The sequence below is a fragment of the Euphorbia lathyris genome, chromosome 3 (assembly GCF_963576675.1).
Source record: "Euphorbia lathyris chromosome 3, ddEupLath1.1, whole genome shotgun sequence".
In the NCBI taxonomy this organism is placed as follows: domain Eukaryota; kingdom Viridiplantae; phylum Streptophyta; class Magnoliopsida; order Malpighiales; family Euphorbiaceae; genus Euphorbia; species Euphorbia lathyris.
The window spans coordinates 47,801,251-47,810,679 of NC_088912.1; positions in this window are offsets into that span (position 1 = coordinate 47,801,251).

Genomic DNA, 9,429 nt, shown 5'->3' on the forward strand with positions numbered 1-9,429 from the left:
GCCTTGAGTATTTAATTGGTTAATTAATTTACGGGATGTAATTAATTAATTTATAAATTAATGAAATTGCATTCGTGAATAATTAATCAAACTAATACGTCAATTTATTAATTAGTGTTATTTATTTAATTAGGGTAATTAAATTTAATCTAATTGTAACTAATTGCATAGAATAAATACTATTGGTATTTGTTTAAGTGATTATGTTAGGATTAGATTAGTTTTGTAATTAACCAATTAACCCTAAACCAATTAGGTTTAGGAATAACTACACTATATATAATAAAAGCCTAAAACCTAATTAACTAACCTAACATAGACATTCGGCCAAATCAAATTGCTTGGGAAAAGCAATATTGTTTTCGCAGCCACCATTCTCAATAGTGGGATTCAACTTGGCGAATTACCTTTTCTCTCCAGTTCTTCTTCGTTCTTCGGGTAGCACCGGTTTTGACTCGATAGCTGTTCGTGCACCTGACTACGGAGATCTTACTACTTTGTGGATTCTTCAGCCGTCTCTAGAAGAGACAGTCCGGGTAAGTTTTTATCCCTAAACGGATCCAAAAGTTTTTATTCAATTAATGGTTAACGGACAAAGATCAAACTAAAGTGATTAGAAATAAATTTTAAACCGCAATTCCGCTGCGCTACAGTTGATTAACTGGCAATAATCCCTAACAGTGGTATCAGAGCCATGGTTTAGTCCGTTTTGATTGATTGAAAAATTAATATGATTTGGTTTTATTATTTTTCCAAATCAAGTTTTGAAATTTCCTATTAATTCCTCGTGTAGAAATTGTTCTAGGAAGTTTTCAATTTTATTTCTGTCTATATTTTTTGTTGTGTTTGGTTCTGAAATTAATTTTAGAATAATAAATTAAAAAATATACAGCAGCAATTTATTTAAACAAAAAAAAAATAGTTTCGGACACGAAATAGCGGTCGCGGGACTGCTGTCCCCGAACAGCAGCCCCGCGGCTGCTGTTGGGCGGACAGCAGCACTGTTGCTGTCCGCCAGACAGTAGCCACGGGGCTGCTGTCCACGGACAGCAGCCCCGTCGCTGTTCCGGGTCCGTTTAAAAATTCAGAATTTGTTTAATTTTGGATTTGACGGGACTGATTTTAATCTTTAAATTTTTCTCGGGTAATTTTAATAAAATCAGGGTCCTAATACCATTTAATTTATTAAACGTGCTTTAAATAAAAATTAATTGGTATTAAAACGTTTTTGATTGGCATGCATATTTAATTTTTTATCGAATTGATAATTTGTATAAAATTGAATATGGTTAATTCGTGAAATTGGCCCAATAGATCGTGACACCGGTTTAAATTGGGAGGGCTAAATTTTAGATATGTGACGACCCTAAAAATTCAGTGGGAGCGAAATTGTAATTTTGCATTCAAATGGATATTAACCGTTCGGGCCTTTATGGTCCTTAGTCACATATGGTAAAAAATTGGCGATTTCACCCTAAGTAACTCGGCTTAACTTTATTAGATGATTTTGGAATGCCATGATCATGCATTATATTTGTATGTCTTACCGTGCAGCAACATGTTATAGAATTCTATGGGCCCTAAATTAAAGTCGGTTTGTAATTTAATTTATTTTGGGAAATATGGCCTGCGTGCCATTCTTTCATTAATGTAATTTTAGAATAGGTTCTATTCATAAAATTGTAATTGGTCGTGAAGAAGCCCAGATGGTCCAAGCCCATGGTGGGAGCCCAATGAGACTTGAAGCAAGCCCGTGAAGATTAGATAGTCTATCTAGTTTCACTAGGATGTATTATAAGGCCCATAGAGTCTCTATGTTTATTTTAATTATACAATTGCTTAGTATAACATGAAATATAAGTAGCAACGATCACTAGATCATCAACCCGCGATAATTATATGTTAAAGCCGTATCACTTAATTAATCCGGATAATGAAATATTGAGTCGCTTAAAAGTGCTTTCCAGATTCACACCTCTTCCTCCCAGGTAGTGCTATAGTGTATGACGTGCCCTAACAGGTATGCTGTAGTAATTAGTGGGCCGTCGAGGGTTAGGATACTTCGGTATGGCTAACGCGTGTATGGTGGTTGGACTCAACGTGGGTAGCATTAGCTCAGAGGGGGCCCTAAGCACAGATAGGCTAAGTGTCACAAAGCCCATCAAACCAAGAGTCCTTGCGGAGGATTGGATAGTTTATCCTACCAAATCGTCAATGGTCGACGGCGGAGCCCTAGCTCGGTCTATTATTGATGGATTGTGGATCTTGGTCAATACAGCCAAATAAATATCACCAATAACAGATTAAAATGGATTATTAATTTGATCTTTGGCTTAAGCCCTTTATTCTAACTCTAATGTAATTTTTCCACGTAGATAAAAATCACCAAGTTACATAAAAGAAATAATGAATGCAACAAGCAACAACTTACTCGGACCACTCCTGAAAAAGGAAAAACTTTCAGGGACTGATTTCCTTGACTGTCCTATGAACTCACAAAAGGTTTGTAGACACGAGTGGAAGGGATCTGTACTGATTGCTACCTTACCAGCCAACAAAGGGAACACACCTAAGGGAAAGGCCAAGTCCAAGTCCAAGGCAAACGCCCAAAAGGCCAAGTCAAAGACAAGGAAGGCGGCAGCTCCTAAAGGTAGGTTGGCCTTGGCAGATGATATCTGTCACGAGTGTAATGAGAAGGGACACTGGAAGAACATGTGTCCAAAGCTAAGGGAGAAACAGAAGGCTAAAGCTTCTGGTTCTGGCATTTATGTTGTTGAGATAAATCTGGCTATTTCTACATCTTGGGTTTTAGACACTGGATGTGGTACTCACATTTGTTCAAATGTGCAGGGACTGAGAAATAGGAGGTTGTTAGGATCTGGTGAAGTGGATCTTCGAGTCGGCAATGGTGCTCGTGTAGAGGCCTTGGAGATCGGAGATTACACTTTAGAGATGCCTACTGGTTTAGTTTTAGAACTTAGAGATTGTTGTTTTGTACTTGCAATGCGCAGGAACATTATCTCAGTTTCTATGTTGGATATTTCCGGTTTTAATTTTAATATTGGACGTGGTAGGATTTCTATACATCGTGGCAATATTGTTTATGGAACCGCATTTCTAGAAAATGGTTTGTATATCCTTGATCTAAAACGTAGTGAATCAATCTATAACATAAACGCTAAAAGGATTAAGACTAATGAACTGAATCCTACATATATCTGGCACTGTCGTCTTGGCCACATAAATGAGAAACGCATAACTAGGCTTCACTCTAGTGGAGTGCTAGGGTCATTTGACATGCAGTCTTATGACACGTGTGAATCCTGTTTAAGAGGGAAGATGACAAAGGCGCCTTTCACCAAAACTAGTGTAAGGGCCACAGAACTATTGGAGCTGATACACTCAGATGTATGCGGTCCAATGAGCACCGGTGCTAGATCTGGTTTTCTATACTTTGTTACCTTCACAGATGACTATAGCCGATACGGGTATGTGTATCTGATGAAACATAAATCTGAAACTCTTCTGAGATTCAAAGATTTTAAAAATGAAGTAGAAAATCAACTTGGCAAGAAAGTAAAAGCGCTTCGGTCTGATAGAGGGGGCGAATACTTGAGCCAAGAGTTTGTCTCATTCTTGAGAGAGTGTGGGATTGTATCCCAACTCACTCCTCCTGGTACACCCCAATGGAATGGAGTGTCAGAAAGGAGGAACAGGACCCTGCTTGACATGGTCCGCTCAATGATGAGTCAAGCTTCTCTCCCTATCTCCTTTTGGGGATTTGCTTTGGAAACTGCTGCTCATATAATTAATAATACACCGAGCAAGGCAGTTGAAGGAACACCATATGAATTATGGACGGGCCGAAAGCCCAACATTTCCTTCATGTAGATTTGGGGCTGTGATGCACATGTCAAGAAATTGATGAGTGGCAAACTAGAGTCCAAATCTGTCAAATGCCAGTTCGTGGGTTACCCTAAGGAAACTAAGGGTTATTACTTCTACAACCCAGCCGAGAATAAAACATTCGTGGCTAGGTTTGCAGTCTTTTTGGAAAAGGAATTCCTTTCCAAAGTAGACAGTGGGAGCAATATTGATCTTGCTGAGATTCAAGACTCACCGACTCCTGCAGCAGATGCTGAGGATGCTCAGGTAACTGATTTAGGTCCTCAAGAAATTGAGGAGGCTGAACCAGTTACACAGGAACCTAGAAGGTCTGATAGGACACGTCATCAGCCCGAGAGGTACGGTTTTGTCGTGACTGACGATGGGGACATAATGGTCGATGACCAGGATGAGCCCAAGACTTATCAAGAGGCTATAGAAAGCCCACAATCAGATCAATGGCGTAAAGCCATGGAGGCTGAAATGCAGTCTATGCGTGATAACCAAGTGTGGAACTTGGTAGATCCACCTCCGGGTGTTAAAACGATTGGCTGCAAGTGGTGTTTCAAATTAAAAGCCGATAACACCTTCAAGGGGCGACTGGTGGCAAAAGGTTATAGACAAATCCAAGGAATTGACTATGATGAAACTTTTTCACCAGTTGCTATGTTCAAATCCATTAGGATAGTACTGGCCATAGCTGCATGGTATAACTATGAGATATGGCAGATGGATGTTAAAACCGCTTTCCTGAACGGGAAGTTACTGGAGGATGTCTACATGACACAACCAGAGGGTTTTATCGATCTGAAGTATCCTAACCGAGTATGTAAGCTTCAAAGATCCATTTATGGATTGAAGCAAGCATCTAGGTCTTGGAATCAGAGATTCAATGAAGCCATAACTGAATATGGTTTCGTGCAGAATCCTGATGAACCCCGTGTGTATATGAAATTTAGTGGGAGCATATCCACTTTCCTGATATTGTATGTCGATGACATACTGCTCATTGGAGGCGATATACCAACACTGCAAGGCGTGAAGCAGTGGTTGAGTAAATGCTTCGCAATGAAAGACTTAGGAGAAGCCGAAATGATCTTAGGGATCAGGATCTACAGAGATAGATCCAACAGAATTCTAGGCTTAAGTCAGGCAACGTACATAGACAAAGTTCTTAGAAGATTCAGCATGGACCAGGCTAAGAAAGGATTCATGCCTATGCGCCATGGGTTGAAACTTGGTAAGAAAGATTGTCCTCAGACAAAGCAGGACAGAGAGAACATGGAAAAGATCCCATATGCGTCAGCTATAGGATCTATCATGTATTCTATGTTATGTACAAGGCCAGATGTTGCATTTGCACTTAGCATGACTAGCCGGTACCAGTCAGACCCCGGTGAGGAGCACTGGAAGGCAGTTAAGGCTATCCTAAAGTACCTTAAGCGTACCAAGGATCTCTTTTTAGTTTTTGGTGGGCAAGAGGAGCTGGAAGTATCAGGTTACACTGATGCAAGTTTCGAGACTGATGAGGATCAGAAACAATCACAATCTGGTTATGTTTTTCTCCTGAATGGCGGTGCCATTAGTTGGAGATCCTCAAAGCAACCTACCATTGCCGATTCTACAACGGAAGCTGAGTACATAGCTGCATGTGATGCTGCAAAGGAAGCAGTTTGGATCAAGAAAGTTGTTAAGAGTGAAGCTGAGTGGACAGAGGATGATCTTAAAAAATTACAAAATAACGCTTCGGCTATAAATATGCTTCACTGTGCTTTAGATGCTGCAGAATACAATAAGATTTCAGGTTGTGAGTCAGCACATGAGATTTGGAAAAAGCTTGAAGTGACCTATGAAGGCACTAGTAAAGTTAAGGAGTCCAAAGTCAATCAGCATATGAGACTCTACGAGCTGTTCGAGATGAACGAGAACGAAGACATCTCTGAAATGAACTCAAGATTCACAAATATTATAAATGAGCTTAAAAGGCTTGGAAAGAACTTCACTGAAGAAGAACAAGTGAAGAAGATCTTGAGAAGTTTGCCTAAGAGTGGGCAAGCAAGAAAACGGCTGTAGAAGAAGCTCAGGACTTGACTACCTACAAATATGATGAGCTGATCGGATCCTTGCTGACCCATGAGATCTCTATGAAAAACTTTGAAGCTAAAGAAAAGTCCGAAGATAAGAAACAGAAATCACTGGTGATGAAAGCCGACTCCACAGAAGCTGAGTCAACTGATGATGAGGAAATGGCTATGTTTACTAGAAAGATGAAGAAGCTGTTCAGAAGAAATGACAGAAACAGCAAACGGCCATACAAGAGAGGTGATAGGTACAAAGCTGAGTCCAGTGACAAATATAAGAAGGACAGCTCTAAGTCCGTCACATGTTTTGAGTGCCACCAGACTGGGCACATCAAGTCAAGCTGCCCAAACCTAAAAAGAGATAAGAAGGGAAACAAGAAGGCAATGGTTGTTGTTGGTGTGCCCTAGTTCTTAGACATTGGTTCATGTATATTGTATTATGCTTTTGATTATTCTTGCATAGATACACTATTTGTGTTACATTAATAAAGGCATTAATCTAGTTCATTTATATCTTGTGCTATAATATGAATAGAGAATCCATTGATTGACAATCGTAAAACCATATCCCAAGTCTATTCTATCATGGGAATGATTAGGACCACAGACTTGTATATTCGACAACTGTATGGTAGTAATTGATACTAGCCATAGCACTTGATAAGTCAGTTGTGAATATGGGTACATGTTGTATACATGTGACTGGATCGATCCGCCCGAGAAAACTACATGGTGGTTGTGTCATTAGTTTTCTTAAGTAGGTCTCTAACTGTCTTCAGACCAGATTTCATTATAATATCAATGTGGGATCCGGTTCACTTTGACATACGCCTAACAGGTCTGTAACAGGATGCCAAATACGGGTATGATTGGGTGAACAGGTGAACACGTTGGTATTGATATTGAAGTGATGGAATTACCACTCATGTAATAGTGAGATGATATCACAGGCCACTTGATAAGTGAGATTGATAAGTGTGTGGCCACACCCTGATAAGTAGTTTACTTATCTGTTTCATCAATCTACTTAAGATCAAGAAATATCATAAACATCAGAGAGGATGACAGCCGCCATGCCTCTAGTTTATAATATCGATATCAAATGGAAAAAGAAGTTAAGAGATAACTACAGGGTCTCTGCATCTTAAGACTGCTGAAATAGCTGTATTGGTTAGGGGAAGTAATGGTTTGCTAGAACCCACTTACTGTCTGTGGGCCGTGAGCCCACTGCTAGCTAAGGACAGTCCCATAGGATCGTGCACATTGAACATCTGAGTTAGAACTTATAGAACGGTACACTGGAGGGATGAGATTAATTAATTGGTTGACAATAAAATGTTAAGGTAATTAATTGGTGATTAATTAATTGATTAGTTGATACTTTGTATCAATGTAATTGATTAATGGATTTAGGCCTTGAGTATTTAATTGGTTAATTAATTTACGGGATGTAATTAATTAATTTATAAATTAATGAAATTGCATTCGTGAATAATTAATCAAACTAATACGTCAATTTATTAATTAGTGTTATTTATTTAATTGGGGTAATTAAATTTAATCTAATTGTAACTAATTGCATAGAATAAATACTATTGGTATTTGTTTAAGTGATTATGTTAGGATTAGATTAGTTTTGTAATTAACCAATTAACCCTAAACCAATTAGGTTTAGGAATAACTACACTATATATAATAAAAGCCTAAAACCTAATTAACTAACCTAACATAGACATTCGGCCAAATCAAATTGCTTGGGAAAAGCAATATTGTTTTCGCAGCCACCATTCTCAATAGTGGGATTCAACTTGGCGAATTACCTTTTCTCTCCAGTTCTTCTTCGTTCTTCGGCTAGCACCGGTTTTGACTCGATAGCTGTTCGTGCACCTGACTACGGAGATCTTACTACTTTGTGGATTCTTCAGCCGTCTCTAGAAGAGACAGTCCGGGTAAGTTTTTATCCCTAAACGGATCCAAAAGTTTTTATTCAATTAATGGTTAACGGACAAAGATCAAACTAAAGGGATTAGAAATAAATTTTAAACCGCAATTCCGCTGCGCTACAGTTGATTAACTGGCAATAATCCCTAATAGTTGCAACATGGAGTGACAGTGACGAGTCAACATCATCCGAAGCTGATGCAAATGAAACGGAAAACATATGCTTCATGGCCGATGATGCTGATCACTCTCAATCTGAGCAAGCTGACCTCTCTGATGAAACTGACCAGGAGGAACACAACAATGAGGTAACATCCCTACTTTTGCTTAGAAACGAAATGGTAAATGCCTTGAGTGATTTATATACACTAACTAAAAAGTGTAACAAGAAAATCAAATCACTCAACAGGCGGTGTGACGAGATTGAAGAGGTCAAGCTGAGTGACCTCAGATATCTCCTCCAAGACAATGCAGATTTACATAGCAACATTCAAATAATGCATAAGTTTGTCACGGAGGTTCAATCTGAGTCAAAGAAACTTAGAAAGGACGTTACAACCCTACAGAGTCAAGTAAAAGGCTCAAATAAACATAAATCCCATGCTGAGTACTCAAGTACCAGTCAGCATAAACAGTTCACCCAGTGTGACTGTTGCGGGAAAAGGGGACACACAAAAGATGTGTGTTGGTTCAACAAGCGGATTGTCCAATGTGACTTCTGCGGAAGAAAAGGACATACCACTAAGGTATGTTGGCATGCTCAACATAACAATGCTGACCACACTCAGCATCACCCTCAAAGGGTAGTTTATTGTGACTTCTATGGTAAAAATGGCCACACTATAAAAGTATGTCGTCACAAACTAAAATATGATTTTGCACCTATTTACACTAACAAGAAAGGACCCAAAAAGAATTGGGTACCTAAAGATGAACAGTTTAAAATGCAGGTTAGCTTGACATGCGTAGAGAAGTCAAAACTTTGGTACATAGACAGCGCATGCTCAAGGCACATGACAGGTGATGAAACACAGTTCATCACACTAGAGCTTAAACGAGGTGGAAGTGTAAGCTTTGGAGACAATAAGAAGGGTAAGATAGTCGGCTCAGGTACTATCGGTAGTAACCCAACTATTGAGTCAGTCTCCCTAGTTAAAGGTCTCAAATACAATCTGCTAAGTGTAGCTCAGCTTTGCAAGAGCGACAGAAAGGTTGTATTCGATGATACTAAGTGTCAAATACTCGAGGGGAACACAAATGAATTGATCTTAACTGTCCCTCGTGTAGATAATGTATACATGCTAAATTTAGAAAAACAGTTTTCTAAAAACATATGCTTAGTGTCTAAAGAGGATAACTCCTGGCTATGGCATAGAAGACTTGGGCATGTCAGCATGGACCTTCTCGCCAAATTAGCTAGAAAGCAATTAGTTGAGGGATTACCCAAATTAAAATTTGAAAAAAGATCAATTGTGTAAAGCTTGTCAGCAAGGCAAACAAACCAAAAAGTCATTTCATAGTA